Below are 18,017 nucleotides of genomic sequence, written 5' to 3'. Positions count from 1 at the left end.
AATAGCAACCATTAGTGGGTAACTATAGGTAAATAGCTTAAGTTCATGGAAGAACACATATTTTCTTTCACACATGAAAGATACTGAGCAGCACTTTAAAAGGGTAACCAGATCATTGAATTCTCTGCACTTGCTGAGAGTGACCTTGCTAAGGAGATGCAGGTACGTAACTCTCAGGGAGCATATCAGCACAATATCACTAAATACTCAAACCTGAATGGTTATGATGATTGTTTTAAATGTAGATATTATTATAACTTTTTATTTTTTTCCAATTTAAAGAACCAAAACACACACTTTGAAATCAAGAGAATGATGAGACAGAATTTAAGCCCATGCTGCCTGCTCTTTCCTCACAGCCAATTAGGGGCCCCAGTGGGTCTCAAACAAAAATCAAATGCTTGCTGCTTAATCTTGAATTTTGATCTCTCTACAGGCATACAAGGAGATGGGTAAAACCCAAGCAGTCCATAATGTCATAAAGGAGACTATTATATGTAAGAAATCTGCATATTTCTTGTATCTTGTATGCTAAATAGTACTTCCTACTTATTAAAAAAAAAAGTTTTCGACATTATTACTTTTATTAAATCTGAATATTTTTCCACAAGAAAACCAATTTTAATTCCTAAGACTGTAGTAAAACTAGAAAACTTTATTGATTCCATCATTTTTCTTGCTTACTAAGGCCTCTCTAGAAGTCAGTCTATAGCGGTAAAATGAATACTACCATTGAAACCAAGTTAATATTTCAATGGTATCTAAAGATAATGGCTATAAAAACAATATGCCATGTATGTTGTTTGTTTTCTTGTTTCTATGTTCTCAGCATCGCATGTTCAAGCCAAAAAGTTGCCATTGTGGTTTTGTTGCCATTGTATGTTGTTAATGTTCAATATATTGACTCAAAAAAGCTTTTTTGCTTTTGTTCTGGCAGCCCCAGTACATGGAAATATCTGCCATGCTCTAATTCGCTCTGTATCTCAAAATTTGTATGCATTTTTTTACAAAATAAAGCACTATCTATTCTAATTTACTTGAAATCAAAATAATGAGTAAACGTCAGTTGTGAAACATTTCAGTTTGACTGTGACCTAAGTCACAGAACAAATCAAGAAATATTTTAGACCAAGTCTGACACTGTGACACTTAAAAAAACCCCAAGAAAATAGCTTGGTGTAATTGAGCTGGAAGTGTCTGAAAGAGAATACAGTAACCAGTCATGTACTTTTATATTTTCTGATAAAAATAGCTTATTGAGAAAATCTAGCTTGAAACACATTTACTGTTTCACTTGGTGAATTTATAGGATGAATAAATATGTTTTGGATTTTTTTTTAATAACTTCTCCTTATTTTAGTATGGCCTCTTTTTTTTCTTATTTTTCTTTCACACTGTACTTATTATTGCTATTTCCACCAGAGCCAAAGGCAACAGATATTCATTAATTAGTTATTACAATCATTAAAAAATAATGACTCCTAAGCACATACATTTTGACAGATTTCCTTGTACACTCAACTCATCATTATGGGATCATTTATGTCCTATGAATTTTTGAATCTGCCCTGGGTGATTCTATCAGCAGATTTAGTTTGTGATACAGCTCCATAGGATAGAATTACTATGAATCAAATGAAAAAAATTGAAGTGTTAAAATATATTGGGTTCTGAAACCTGTTGAAAATATTGTATGGATTTAACACATAGTTAGGTGTTAAATGGTGTAAAAAATACCTCCATAATAATCTGGTTACTTTTTAGTACCTCATTATTGTCACACAGGACACTAGGCTAAACAATGAAGAAATACAATGCCTAATAGATTTCAGAAAGATTTTCAATCCATTTTTTCTTGCTACAGTTAGTGATGGTATTATTCTAACCAATACCATGAATTACTGAAAATAACATGAGAAACATGGATATTGAAAAGATGTATAAAGAGACAAGGAACATATGTTTAATTCTTTATCCCTTAACTGGATTGTAGTTCAGAAGTGAGATCATAATCTCTGAAACTTTTTTTTCTTAAAACTGCATCCAAACAGAGCACACAATCACTGAGAAATGCAGCCAATAAGGCAGGTTTTTAAAGATTAATTTTAAATCTTATTTTGGATAAGACATTTTGGATAAGACATACTTACTGTATGTCTTTGGGATGTTTATCTTTTGCAGAGATTAAAAGAAAAAATATTCTAGCCTGTTTACTGATTCTTCAAAACTTGACAAAAAGTATTCAGAAGAAGGATTTACTATACATTTTAGTGAGACAAGGCTGAAGCAAATTGGGATTTTTGGAAAGCAAACCTATTTCTGCTGGTAACCTACAAGATGTGTCTTGTAGGTTGTTTCATTTGTGTGGAAGGTAGTGTGGGGAGAGAAGGGAATGGTCTTGTCCTACTAGTGCCTAGGTTTTTTAAGTTCCCATAGTCATCTATTTATTTGTGCAGTTTTCATTCTGCTGTTCTTTATATGAAAAAAATAATCAAAGAAATTATAGAGAGACTGTCAAAGTTTTTTATCACTTTTCAAGCAAATAGACAACAGTTTTATTGTCTTTTTGTGCATTATTCCATCACTGTGAATCAGCTTTCCTAAAAGGTGATTATAATGACTTTTCTGTGAAATTACTTTAAAATTATGATTGATATTTTATGACCGGCATAAATCAAAACAATATTCTTGAGGCCAACTAGTTATTTTCTTTGCTTGATTGCTTAATTTGGATAGAAAGCACAATTTCATAAAGAAATTCAAAGTTGCATTATGTGTGCATACTGAAACGTGAAGAAAATGTAGAGTGCAAAATTAAGTATAAAGAGAGCAGATAAGAATAAAACTAGTGAATTTAAATAAAGCCATGTCAAGTCTTGGCGATTGCTGGTGTGTTCTTGCCACATCAGGGCTTCTGAAGAACAATCAGTAGAATTAGAATAATCAAATAATTTCCCTGATATTTATGCTCAATTCAAAGACACCATGTAGGTAACTTCTTAGTTGTACCACTTTATTTATTTGTGTTTCATCTTTATAGCTTGAATTTTTAGGCAATTTTGACAATTTTATTGAATGAAATACTTAAACTCTCATGTTTGTCTTGAATGATTCTTGTTCAAGAACACCTACCTGAGTCTGAGGAAGGGAGTAAATACCCTTTCAAGGTGCTTTGAGTAGAGGAACCTCAGCTATGGAATTTAGGTGCCTGAGTCATTTCTAGAATCTAACACTTCCTTGCCTGTGAAGGGTCTGGTGTCAGCAATGAAACCAGACACAGTACAGGAGAATATTATGCAAGACCACACAGCACCACACAAAACCTCTTGATCTACCTTTCCCCTGCTCCAAGGTTGTGTTCATTCAAGGCTGCAAAACAGAACCTCTGAATTATGTCAGAATGATTTGCAGCTGGCAGAGAGGCACGATCATTGCTGGCTGGAGGCACCAAATGAATTTTCACTTCTGCCAAAGTATATATTACACTGAGAAACTAAAAACTCAGTACACTAGATTGGTGCATATTTGATGCCTTTTTCTTTAGTTCTCAAGTGAATAGTTTATAAACACATAACAGAAATATATTTTTGGGTTCAAAATTTAACATTCAGCATTTGGTTTGAAAAAAAACAAAAAACAGCTAAAAGGTTGAACTGAGTGGATTTGGTGTGCAGAGATTGTAATTATTCAGCAAATCACCTGGGACATAAAGTCTGAATTGTCATTTCTAGTGGGGATTCAAGAAATTTTCTGGATGGGCTATGAAGTCAGAAATACAAAGAGATCTGAAGCTGCAGTTCTGTATACAAGCTTAAGAAATCATATTTCATATTCCTTTTCCTGTGCCATTGCATTAAAACTTGTAATAGCCTGATATAATCATAGGTAGTGCCTGACAGTTTAACACACAGAGGGGTGTATAAAAAAAATAATCTGTGTTTTTGAACTCAGGTCTTAGTTATGTGTGTAAAATAAAAAGAATATTCCATAGTTCTGTTGTGATCCATGACAGTAGCTCAGCTATTGTCGCTAATCTCAATAAATGTCTGTGAGGCTTCCACAAATATTTAGATAGAAGCATGAATCCTCATGAGGAAAGAGTCAAACCCCTGCCTTGAACATAATTTTGGCTTGCAACTCTTTGGTGCTTTCCCAGCTACTGAGTTTAATGTTTGTCTTCATTACTGTAGCTGAAAACAAGAGCTGGTTTCATTTGTAACTTCTCACCCTGTAATGGAAATGTTAATAAAATGCTGAACTGCAGAAAGGGCCTGGTAGTAGACATTCTAAACTGATGACAAGAGGAAGTGTGTAGAGACTGGGAATCCAGCATTCTTAAACAAAAATCATAGGGGTGAAATTTTGACCCCTATGAACAGAGAAGTTCGAGGAACTTCAATGAAAACAGGATTCATGGTAAATTTTAGAAAGTAGGTACCCGAGATTAAAAGTGCCCAAACTAAGAGGTCCCTTTGGAAAACCAGCATTTGAATGACATACTAGAATTCACACAAGGAGTCATTGTCAGAACTGAGATGAACTCATGATTTCCTGGCTCTTACTGATTGAAATTACTTCTTAGAACTGGCTAGCATAGCAATAAAAGCAAATTTTGCACTACAATAATTTTTGATACTGTGTTCAACTTTATAAAAGATATTCCTTGGGGGTGAAATTAATGAGCAACACATAAAGACTGGTTATTCACACCTTATGCAGCTGCACTTACAAGAGGATTGGGAAAGGTGAAATCCAGCCTCAATATAAGGCCATGATATGCTGTGCCTAAAATTCAGGGGGTTGTGGCTTTCATTTAATCTTATAGGCTGGCATAATACCTGCTGAATTTCTGTGTGTTCTTCATAAGGATTCCAAGTGACTTGATCTTGATCTGACATTTGCAGCTCTTTTCCAAGCCTATTCCTAAATGCTTTGCCACAACTCATTTTGATGCGTAATCAGGCCTTCTTCCCCGGCTTTCATAAAGAGGGAATACATTCCTTCTTCTCATAAATACTTTATCAACAGTTTCTGTGTAGGATTTACTTATTGCACTTCTCTGAGGTAAATGAATTCAGGGAAATAATGGGAAAACCCACAGAAAACCGTTTAAAGAGATTCCTCTGGCATTATCTATGTTGTATAGATAATAACAGGCTTTCACTGGCAGACCAACCATCAGCATATGTAAGGCTTATCAGTTAAATGTGAGCTGTGGAGAACAATCAACTATGAAGGAAGAGTAGCATACAGACGTGGTTACCTGCTCTGTTTTTGCAATGCACGTTCCATGTTTCACTTTAGACAGACAGACTGAATTTTTAGCAAAGAAATTGAAAAAAAAAAAGGTACACCGTAAGAATCTGTGTTGAGATGGGGATAGGAATCAAATGAGACCTAGTATGTCCTTCTCTTTGGTTATTCCCTTTCCACCATGCAGGTGAAGAGATATAGTACATGATAAGTTGTAATATCTCTGATTCTCAAATTATTTGAAAGAATTTTGTTAATTAGCATTAATTTTTCAAATGTTGCCATCTTTCTTATGAAAGACACACAAAATTCTATTCGTCAGGAGTCTTCTGTGGTCTAATTACCAATTTTATTACATCAAAATTTCTTCTAGAAGTCAATAGGATTTGGACTTCAGAAAGACTGAAAATTAATTACAGAGCTTGGCAGTACACTAGAATCACTGGATTGTATATTCACTAAGGTAAAATAGCACTAGTAAAAACCTGCTTTAAATTTAAATTTTGCTATGCTAGTCTCGAATGAAGTACTCTCTTACTCAGAAGTCACATTTTGTGTATTTCTAAGTAGTCTTTGCTGATGATATTTGTGTCATGTTTCCTGTGTGGTGAGATAGAATTTACAGCATATCTAAATGATATTTTGCAGTTAGCTCAATGTCATATATACAGGGATACCCCATTTCTAAGACCAGGCTAAATATTTGTGTTAGCTCATCTCCAACAGTACTACAACACTTCAGTACTATAGTAATTACAGTAACTTGCAATAGAAGAATAGTTTGCAATGAAGAGCAGAATGTGATCATGTCAGCAGACCAGCGTAGGCATGCCCAGAGGTGTTAATTAGGGTGGGAGAGCCTATCTTCTTAATGCTGTAGGTGAAGATAAGGAAATATTTTTAATGGAGGAAGCTGAGAGTGCCAAGCTTGTCAGAACTATACAAAATGTTATTAATAGGAAAATAGTTTTAATGGATTGGTCTTGAAGAGAATTGCACCATATTTTCTTATTATCCTACTTACAGACTCCTTAGGTGAACTCCTAAAAATACCTAAGGTAATACAAACATCCTCTGAGTGTTGTTTGATTCCAAAGAAAGACACCTTGATGATGACAGATTTAGAAATATGGTTCTAGAAAAATATTTGCTTCAACTCACAAATGGGGGTGGCTTTTTCAAAAATCCCTCTTGGATTACCCCACTTACTGCATTTAATAGTAGACTCTTAGGCTAGTGTAAAAAAGACAAACTATTTAGGACTTCCTATTTTAACCACATTGCAAAATAATCACTGTTCAGTTAAGCATGTATCCTCATTGCTTTATTAGAAAGATTAATTTGTGTTTTCTGTGTATTTCCATGACTTATTTGTAGCAAACGTAAACAACTCTCCTCAAAAGTTGTTAGTTTAAGGTAGCCTTTTAAAAATCACCAAAATAAAATAGATCATCAGACCAAAAAAATGAAATCCTTGAAAACCTAGAAAAGAGCTCCTTGAAGAGATGATTCAGGCTTTTTCTAAATGTCAACTTCTATAAAAAACAGGTGAAATAATTTTCCTTCCTTTTTGACCATTATTTTGTAATACATATCCATTTAAATTTTATTCAACAGGTAGATTCAGCTTTGGACCACCAAAGCTATTTTGCAGTAACTGGATTTCATTTTTACCATGTCAGTTACTAATTTTCTCTCTTGCTTATCTGGTTTTCTTTATGTACAGCTTTGGAAGAAAGATGTCTACAAGTGGCACGGAAATGCATATGTTATTTGGCTCACCAAGAAGAAACAGTAGGAATTACATACAGTCTTAAAACTAATTTCTTGTCTTCACAGGAGAAGTACAACTATTTCAAGAGGTTACTATACAATGTGACCTTTTTGCATCTCACAAGTTTTCAATTAGATTTTGACTCTGAGAAGATCTTAAAAGAGAATTATTGATAAAAAAAAGGTCTTATAAGCAGAGAAATAAGGTTGAGGTCTCACATGGTCCCGCATCCAAAGGTTTTATTCATGTAAGTGCATGAAGAAAATAGATTTGAAAGTGTTTGAGACTGAAAAACAGAGAACAATTTGTCTAATGGTGTTGTAGTTTTATTTATTTATGGATTATATTGATTTTTTTGTCATCAGCTATGAAACAAACCATGTTCCTGAATCAGCTTCCTCAGCAATAACAAGTGCAAAATAACACTCACATTAAAGTAAGTATTCCCAACAAAGAGAGTTCTTGTAGCATACTCTATTTCTATTAGCCACATTTCAGAGATGACTACGTATTATATTTCTCCTGACAGTGAAAATTGTCTAATGGTAATAGTTCAAGCTATTAAAAAGAAGTAGAATATGAATGCTTTCTTCTTTCCTTCCTTGCCCTCCTAGAAGACAGAAAAGGAGACTTGACAGAGAAAATATCTCAAGTTGTTGCGATCCAATCTTATTTTTGCTGACTGTAAAGATTTCTACCTTCTGAAAAGTCAATTGGACTTGACAGAGTACAAGTATGAAACAGATTTAGATTTCAGATTATAAATTCTCTTTGTAAGGGTTCCAATGTACAAATTTCACAAATGGACCTACATCACAGCTGAGACTGTTACAGCACTGATGATATTCTGAACAGCTGCAAGTCCAGTGGGTTGTTATTTTTATTTATAACACACCTGTACAACTCGATGGCTTTGGACCTAAAATATCTGCAATTATAACTTGCTGATTCCCATATTAATCTAATACAGTAAGTCTGGCCATCCTTTTCTGCATATTCATTTTTGTGGGTGTGTATTTAGCTATTATTCTAAGTGTTTCCAAGTTTACTGTGTTTTCCACAGTAGTCTCTGGTTTCTGCAGAAGTTCTGTGTTGCTTGGACAGCTGTCATGTCATACCCAAGCAGACTCAATAATATAAATGCAGAAGATTGTTTATAGGCATCTCTTTAAGGTTTGAAATCTTATATGGTTGCTCTTTATGTAAGAATTTTGGCTGTTCTAAAGAAGTGCCTTGTAGATGATTATTACTAGTCAAAACTACCACACTGTTAAATAAGTCTATTCCTGTTATATGTTTGAATTTACTGAGGTTAACCAAGTACATGTTTATGCTCTGTGGTGCAAAAAAACCTTTAACATTCCAAAACCTGCATTTTCATTCCAAAACATGACTGGTTGCCCATACGGCTTCAAAATTAATATTTGAATTTATGAATCAGAAACATTTTAAACAAAACTATTATTCTTTTTACATCCTTTTGCTAAAGAGGTTTCCTTTGCAATTTTGTTTTTTCTTTATATAAAGAAGAATTAGAGATGACAGGGAATCTATAAAAAGAATATGCCATTTATCATAATAGACTGTCTTTATCAAAACAAATGTTGATATCCTGTCTTATAAGAGTCCATCCATTATTATCAGACATTATGAATACACTAAATTTAGTGTATTTCCAATTAAATAGAAACCTTATGGTATTTAAAATAAAAACTCCAAGATCTTTAGTGACTTTTTCAGATAAAATTGTATATTTTTCATTACAGTCAGGCTCAACAGGATAAGCAATTGTTCTTTGCCTTTTGTTTTGCTACTCTTCAAATGCTTACACAAGGTAATCATATATCCATGGTTGTTATTTATCTAAGGTTATCATATACCCACCATTATTTGTTTAGATTGCACAAGCCCAACTTCAGTTCTTTTTTAGTTGTTTTCTTTAGTCATAAGCCTGCTTTCTCATCATCTTACTCATTCTTTATGCTCTACTCTTGGTTGTTTCTAATTTTTTTCTTATTCTTTAGGAAAGCTAAAATGGAACAAAGCATGAAAGCTACAATTTAACAGAAGTGTATAGAAATGGACTATAAACTTTCAGATATGTAATCAGAATGAGACAAAGATAACCTCTTGCCAACATTCAGGATTCCAGTGCATTACAGAAAATTATGTGAAAACCTAGCTTTCTGATTTACTGCATATATGTCCTTTATTGGGTTTAATAAAAGAATCTCCTTTAGTCATTAATGCCATGCAGCCTAATACAGAACATATAATGTCCTTGATCTATTGCTGCAAGGTCTGGCAGAAGATTAAAATGTTTCATGCAAGTGTCAAGGTGCCTATGAAAATATGACAGCTTGCCCAGTAAGTTGTAGGATAAAATGGGGTAACTGTTGTTAGCCTTCTCTGAGTACAGTTGTTCTTAATTATGCCCAGAAATTAATCCTGCTACTTTTCAACTGAATGTAGACTATATAATAATAGAAAGCTGGAAAAATGAATCTTCAGAATTTCACTGGGCTAGGACCTGAGTGCAAATAGGTGTAGCTTCATTTAATAGAGTTAAGTCTGGTAAACTGAGAGTCTGACCCATATGTGGATATTTCAAAAAGATAAGCAAAAAATAGCTTGAATATTGGATGTCTTTTAGAAATTCCTAAAAGGTGGCATTTGGGGTTACATTCAATTTCTGAACTTAATTTATAAAGTATGTTAACTAAAGAAGGATTGTTTGGACAGAATGAGTATGGAAGGATGATATTTATTCCTTTATTAAAGGTCAGCTGCAGGCAAGCAGGTTTCCTACTCCTGCAAATAGTACTCAGGTGAGGATTAGGTAGTTCTTGGAAAAGAAGTGCCAAGAATCAAATTCCAAAGTGGATCACAGGAACATTTTTCTCAGATCACAGACACAAAAGAAAAATCAAGTGTTCGTGCTCAACTACAGAAATGCGATCCTGGAAGGAGTCAGCTCTATGTCCAGAAATGAGGTGGTAACTAGAGATGGTGGACACTAACTTTATGTTGGTCTGTTAAATTTACATTAATTTTAAAGAATATTTGTGGCTGTTCAGATCCATGGCTTTGTGGGGAGCAAGTTCTCTATATATAGATAGCAGCCCTTCCATATCAGATGTGTATTTCATTCACATCCTGCTCACTGTGAAATGTAGTACACATCAGCAAGTGAAAAATGTACTGCTGAGGAAATGGGGACATAGATGAAGAGGGACTGGGCAATAGCATTAATAGATTTAGCATGGGAAATATAAAATAATACGTTTATTATGCAGCAATATTCATTCCATTGTCTCAGTTTAATTTTAGTGTGGACAATTGTTCAAACCTCTGGCATGTCAAGCAGAGAAGAATAGCCTAACAGCATTTGTGGTTTCAGTGCCACAATCCATATTTCCTATGTTTTATTTCCTATCTCTTGTTTTTCACAGTCAATTTGTGTTTAGAACATCCTTGCACTCTGCCCCAGGGACAGATGCACTTCAGAAATTCCTTCCTTCATGCATAACTACCTATCTAGTTCAAAACTCTGTCTGCAGTCATGGACATTATATATGACAGAGAAAAATGAAAAATCTCCACCTATTAAATGGTTCACAAGCATTGTAAAGCATTTAAAGTGCACATCGGAAATGTCTGCACTTTGGGAGTCCAAGACTGATACTGCCTTATTTTCCTTTCCTAGGAGGTACTCATGGTCTGCAAAGCTTACTAGCTTACTAGGCCTCTTGTTTTTTCCTGTTTGGGAACTCCTTCCCTACACAGGAATCATGAACCATTTTATCAGAAGCTCCTCCTTGAACTTTTCTGTTAATTATTACTTTACATACCACAGTATGGTATGTAAATACCATGAGAGTGGTATTTTTGAAGCACACTTCACCTTTAAAATTTTACTCATCATTTTCTAAAGCCGGATCACATCTGACAGAAACTGGCAGACTACTTTCTGCTACTATTTCTGTTGGGTTAAGAGACAAGGGTCCTGGTAAGAAGCAACTTGCAAACAAGAAGTAGAAAGTCTTGTTTTAAAGACTTGACAGGCGCATATATATTTTCAACAACAACCACTAAAAAAAATTGTGTTACTTAACACACAACCTCACTCAAAATTTAGGATTTGTTTCAACTTTTTTGCAAATGTTTTCTGCACTTCTAGTGAACGTTGCCACTGCTGCGTACTATAGCACCGGGTTCCTTTGGTGGTTTATATACTATGCCAAAAATACGTTTTATTGCTTTGTTTCTTCATTTCACTGGCAGGTTCTTGCACTAAAAGAAAAATCATCAGGACTATTTAGTAAAAATCCTGAGATGAACTTCAGTAATATCTACCCTGGCTGGAGAAACAGCCTAATTTGAGACAATTTGGGTCAATGTGTTGAAAAGATTTTTTCACTGGAATACTACTGATGTCAAACTCCTCATATCTTCTTACTCTTTCTCTCACCTCTCTCACACACATTTAAAATTTGATCTTTATCTCTTTCCATTTATTCAGACTACCATTTTATGTAGAAAATAGACAAACATTCTTTAAATTTTTCAACATTTGAAGCTCAGATTATATGATGACATAGTGAAGTCTGCCATTTATGTATTACAAGAGAACAAACTATATTTATTTTGGGATTTGCCTTTTTTCAATTAATCACATATTCTCTTTTCATCAGTCACAGGAAAAGGGGAAAAAAATTAAAACATCAGTTCCTTTAAATACTGGTTTTCCTTTCCCTTGTCTTATTTATCTACTCACTAAATCTGGCCTGATTTTTTTTGAGCTGGTTTTTTTAATAGGTGTTTTCCTGTGGTTAGTTTTCCTATCAGTCTATCTTTGACTGCGTTATCATTAAAATGGTGCAGCTCCCTTTACTCAGTCACAATCATCTTCCTTCAAAGCTCAAAAGTGAGTGACCAACATTCTTCTTGAAGTTTTTATGTTTTCATTAGACAACATTCCTTCTCCTTTGAAATCTGTCAAGACTTCAGGTAAAGGATTCATGATCTGTACATAAAATAATATTCACACCTACATTGCAGTCCTGTAAACAAATGTGGTCTGTCAGAGAGAAGCAATTGGATCATCGATGCTTTCATTCTCAGGTAGAAAGTATCTTCTATTATTTGGCAACTGACAATGAAATGGGATCTTAGTGTGAAGTGTGTTTTATGTCTTATCAAGACTACTAATTCAGTTTTAGGAAAAAAAATATCAGTGTCTTTAATTGGGAGGCGAGAAAGCAATTACTGTAATATATTTTGTAACCTTTGCAAAAACAGAGAAAACATTCAAGAATAGGTCACTCTTGGAGCACAGTCCCATGTAAATAAATAATTGTTTGTTTACATACATGAATAAGATTCAAAGAGACATTGATTTATTAAATGAAGGGTCATTAGTACTGGAGGCAAAGGATAAACAATCTTGCATGGAAAGACTTACTCTAAAAGATGACACTAGCTCTTATTTTCACTAGGACATGTAAATCAATTTAAACTGATTTACTGAAAGTTTGTTTTTAAGATATGCCATTTTATACATTACTTCTAACTTTAATGAGTGCATAATTAGTATAAGTTGGCATAGTGCCTATTCATTTTAACAGAACTCTGTTGACTTACTCCACCTTAAGATCTTGCTCATTAGCAGCAGTTATCCTCGATTTGCTGTAATAATATTAATACAAGCCTGTTAGGAAATTTTTTTAAAGACAAATATTTAGAGAGTCATTGATACCTTGCTTCTCATAATGCTTATGGAAATGTAGGCTGTCTAGATGTAATGTGTCCTGAAAATGAGAGTAATTGTCCAGCTGCTGGGAAATTCCAGTGGGTAATAATAAATTTTACTTGTCCAAAAATATTAAAAATAATCAAAATGTTGCATTAAGAAAACATTGATTTAGAAAATATCAACAAATAGATTATCTCTTGAATATATTAATTTTACTTCATGTCATTTGCTTTCATAAAATTGCATTTGCATTATTTTTGTTTGTGCCTTGCTGTGATCTACCTAGAGGGTGAATTAGGTCCCTCTTCAGGTAGAAGAAGAAGTTATTTTTCAGAGGTACCATTTTCCATAAGGAAAATAAGCCTATTAAGGAACACTGTGCCAGGATAAAGTAGAAGAGGAACAAAGCCCAAGGAGGAAAGCCAAGTGATGGTTTTTTAGGCTTACTCATACATAGTTATATAAAAATACATTCCTGCTACCTAGATTAGTTTTATTACTCTGAAAACAGGCCATATTATTTTATGGATGGAGCAATTACTAATATTGAATTGATAATACTGGAACATAAATACTGTAGTAACTATTTTAACTGAGTATCAGAGAGACAAGTAAAAAAAATTATCTAGAATTAGACTATAATATATGTAACAAGAAATATAAAAAGGGTATGTGGAAACCAGAGATCTGGTAAAAAAACAACCTGCAATGTAATTTGGTGTTCTGACATCAAATTTTTTTAGCACCATTTAAAAGGCAAAGGCTTTTTAATATTTTTCCCCCCTGTTTACGCATTAGTGTAATGTTCATACTTCATGCTGGTGAGCTACATCTGGAGAGAACACATAAATGCAAGTTATAAAAAGAATGGGTTTGAAAAGCACAACTATTTTTTATTTAGATACTGGCTGCACACTTAATTGATCTGTTATGAAAATATGACTGGTTTAGTGCTCCAAGAGATTAAAATAATACTTAATAAAAGCCAACACATTCAAGTATAGTTAAAACACTTATTGTAACAGTTGATTCTACTTAAAATAGATCTTTAAGTCAGTGAGAACATTAAAAAATTTAAAGGGCAAAAATATATTACTACTTTGCCAGCAGCTCTACATCAGACAACAGCACAGCAGCTCACCACAGTGCATGCAGAAGGAACGTCAAATGAAGGAAGGAGGTGAGGAGGAATCAGCAGTTGGTTACATGGTACAGTGAAACCTCAAAAACTCTTATTCAAAGCATTTACATTTTCAGTCAGGGGCATGCTGCCGTATTTAAACAGAGTTCATTTTTATCTGGAATGCTATTTAGGGAAATGATAACACTAAAAGAGAGTCTTATACATTCTGTTTTTATCTGATTTCTACATCCCTCTTCCTCCCTGCCAAACCTGAAAGATCATCTGACATCAGAGCATGAGTATTGAGGGTTTTTTTTTTCTCATGCAAAGCCACATTGGAGTTCTTCCCAATTACTGGTGCTGTACTGGGTCCCACACCAGAGGTAATCAGCAGAGATCACAGCTGTCATATCTAGCCTTGTACTATACTTTTCAATATATTTCAGATGTTTTTAATGTATGTTTTATACCTCAGAATAAATATACTTTGAATTTTATGAAGATAATGGATGTAACTAATTAACCCAAAATATTAAAACATAACAAAAGCACAAATAAGTATTCAGAAAAAATTAGGTCATCTTGTGTGTGAATGTAGTAATAGTTTGTTTCCACTTATATTGCATTTATTGTATACTTTTAACATGCTATCTACAGTATTTCTGAATTTCTTTTAGCCTGAACCCTGCTTCAACAAAGTTTCTAAAGATAGCATGAAAAGTGTCTTTGTTGTGTCTTAGTTTTTCTTGGCTCTGTTAGGCACAGAATGAAAGCAAGAAGTATTTGGCCTTGTGTATCTAAGTTGTCATTTGGAAATTTCAAGTTTTGGTTTCTTCCCTGCATGCTGCGGTTTAATTTAAACCATGTCACCCACCCTGAGCAATGATGTCATATCCCTCTGTGATAGCTCTCTGAATTTCTCTGAAGTTGCCAGTGAGTTAATGCCATTCTCTCCTCTCATAAATGTTGAGAAAGTGCAATAAAGAAAAATCTAGCACTTGTTCATGGAGAAAACTTTGTAATTTGTAGGACAAATGCCAGAGTCAATGTTTAATTCTCCATTAATATAGAATGAAAAATAATTAAAAAGTTTTCCAGAATTTAATTTTAGCTCAGTTTAGTCATATAATCATTATGGTTGTTCTGGCTTCAGGCTTTCACTTACATTTCAAGGAAACATGTCTTGCTTTACAATAGCAGGTATTGTGGTTCCTCATGCTGCCTTTCAAGGCTGTCATAAATTAATAGTAAAAGAAAAGGTTTTCCATGTTATTTTATCCTTTTCCCTTTCTAGAATAGGATTATTGTTCTTATGGATTATCCCTTACAATGGAAACTGCAGAACTATATTCAGTATAACTTAAAATCACTGAGCAAATCGCTTCCATCACCACTTACTATTTAACAGATGCAATGATGTATGCAAATATTGATTTTCAAATGTCGTAACAATTGTATTCTGAACTTTAATTTGAAGGACCCATTAATACTGAAAACCAGACAAAGAGATCAGTCTGTATCTACTTTATACTTCATTCCTGCATCTACAGGAATCATTCTGATATTTAATCTGATACAGATGACACAATGAGACAGAAGAAGGAACAGAGACAGACTCTGAAGGTAGAGTAGGCACTGGTGTGGTTCAGAAGATGAAAAAAACTAATGTAAATTTTACAAGTTACATCTTAGTCATAAAGCACATAGAATAAAGCTTTGTGGGTCTTCCATTAGACACAATTTCTTTGTGTTAGTCTCTGTGAACTTCTCTGCATAGGATAAATGAGATTAAAAGGTTAAGGTGTGCAGTATAAGTTACTTTTATGGATAGTACAGAAAGAGGAACACATCACAACAAAAGGGGGACCAGCTACTTTCTGGAGTGATTTTGATTTACATCGACTCTAAAGATAACCTACAATGTAGCAGAGATAAGATGACCAACTCTAAGATGGGGAGAATCAGGTGAAATGTTGGTTTTAAGGAGTCAAGGCTGATATTGACCATGTACAGCTGGATTTTAATTATGTTCCAAAACTGTTGCAACATCCATAGTTCTAGCAGCCTAGAAAATTTGAAAGTATTTTGGGAAACCAAATTTCCAGAGATGTTTGTCATCTTGTTTGTGTAAAAATCCCACAATCTATGTCAAATACTGCATAAACATTTTGGATTTTTTTCAGCAATTGTGCTAACATGATAAAGTGCTAACAAGCCGGTATGTAACACTGATGAAATTTACATATATAAATTTTATTTTTTCTATATACAACAAGGATAAATCAATCATTATAGACCACTTTAGACAAGCCTGTCAGGTCTAAGAATTTATTGATTATTTTCTAAAGCAGAAAATAAATATTGTGTCCTTCTTAGCTTTCAAAAATCTTGCTTACAGGTATACCACTGAAGATATTTATATATTGCCTTTGTTTCCTCTTGAAAAGCAATTGCTGTGCAAATTATTTTGACCTATTCCTTCTTGAATGGATATTTCTGCATATGAATTGACAGGTGCTATAAATATTGTTTATGGTCTTGCCTTGCTTTGGGTTTTGCATCATTTTTTCTTCTTGTGTTATTGTATGTATTACTTACCTTGGAGAAAATAATTTAAACATTTAGTTTAACTCCCACTATTTACATTTTATTCCTAAGCAAAAAATGCCCAAAATCCCCTCCAAGATTGTTTACAAATATTTCCTGGTCCGTGCAAGTAATATATATTTCACTGATGCTTTTTATGGCTCTGCTTTGTTGCTTTTCTTTGAATGACTGGAAGCTTCTCTTCATTAAAACAGGATATGCCTTTCACTATTCCAATTAAATCAAATCTTTTTCATAGAAACAGCTTAGCAAGTGTAAGGATATGCGTTTCCTGGTTTATGCCCACAGCTATACTAAACCGTCTTGCAGTGGCCTAATTTTGTTCAATAAAGGCTGCATTAGTATAAGTCTGCTCTTATTAAAATAGCCACTTTTAGGGGAGCAATATTTTATGCTAATATAAAGTTGTATACACTACGTAAGGATAGTTCAGTTCAAAATACTTGGATTACTTCAGCACAATAAAAGAAGAATCCGCAAAGGAAGAGAGAACAGCGACAGCATTTCTGGGAGCAGAAGGGATGTACCTGAAGGGCAGGGAAACACTTGCCCTTCCATCATCATGCTGTGATAGGAATGGTAGCAAGTTACCCTTTTTTTCAGAAACTCTGCTTTTCAAGAGTGATAAAACTGAGAGTACTGTTTGTGTATCTATGTGGCCTTCCTCACAGTAAAATTGCAAATATAACAGACAACTTCAACTATTGGAAAAATAGAAACAGAGCTCTCACAGATACAAGATGTTTCATAGGATTTGTCTGTTTTGCAATGCCACATGGAAAAGATCCTCTAAGTTTGACTCCATTGAGGAAAAATCTCTGTTTCCCTCAGGCTGACACACCTTTGCTATCAGATGGGTATCTGCCAGTGTCAAATGGGTATGTGTCTGCATCAGATTTGTAACTTAATTTCCATTTATTCACAGAATCACAGAATATTTGAGGCTGAGAGGAACATCTGAAGGTCATCTAGTCCAAATGCATGTGCAAGCAGGGTCACTGAGAGCAGGCTGCCCAGGAGCTTGTGAATATCTTCAAGGATGGAGATACCACAAATTATCCTGACAATCAGTTCCAGTGCTCAATCACCCTCACAGGGAAAAAGTGTTTCCTGATGTTCTGACAGAAGAAAGACATTCCATGAGAACCTGTCTAACATATAACTGTCCAGTTCAGTGACCTCTGGGACCCAACTAATCTTCCTATGACAATTATAATTTGGTATGAATATATGTATATGTATATATATAAATGTACATAAATAAAATCATACAGAATCATGCTGAGACCATAGCCTGATGTTTGAAGGCACCAGGACTGTCTGAACAGTCCTGAAAGGCATTGTAAGGTGGGGGAAGCCAAACTTGGCACTTTCTCGTTCCTTATTTTTTACAGGAACAGCCTCTGCACCTGTCCCAGAAACCTCACCCAGATTTTGATTTAGCAGAAGCTATTTATTTTGTTCCAAGACAAAGCCCAGGACCTAGATAATCTGCAGACCAGTAC

This window comes from Corvus kubaryi, unplaced genomic scaffold, assembly GCF_017639235.1.
Source record: "Corvus kubaryi isolate FWS band 111438036 unplaced genomic scaffold, C.kubaryi_AGA036_p1.0 66, whole genome shotgun sequence".
NCBI classification, from domain to species: Eukaryota; Metazoa; Chordata; class Aves; order Passeriformes; family Corvidae; genus Corvus; species Corvus kubaryi.
This window is presented reverse-complemented; position numbering follows the sequence as displayed.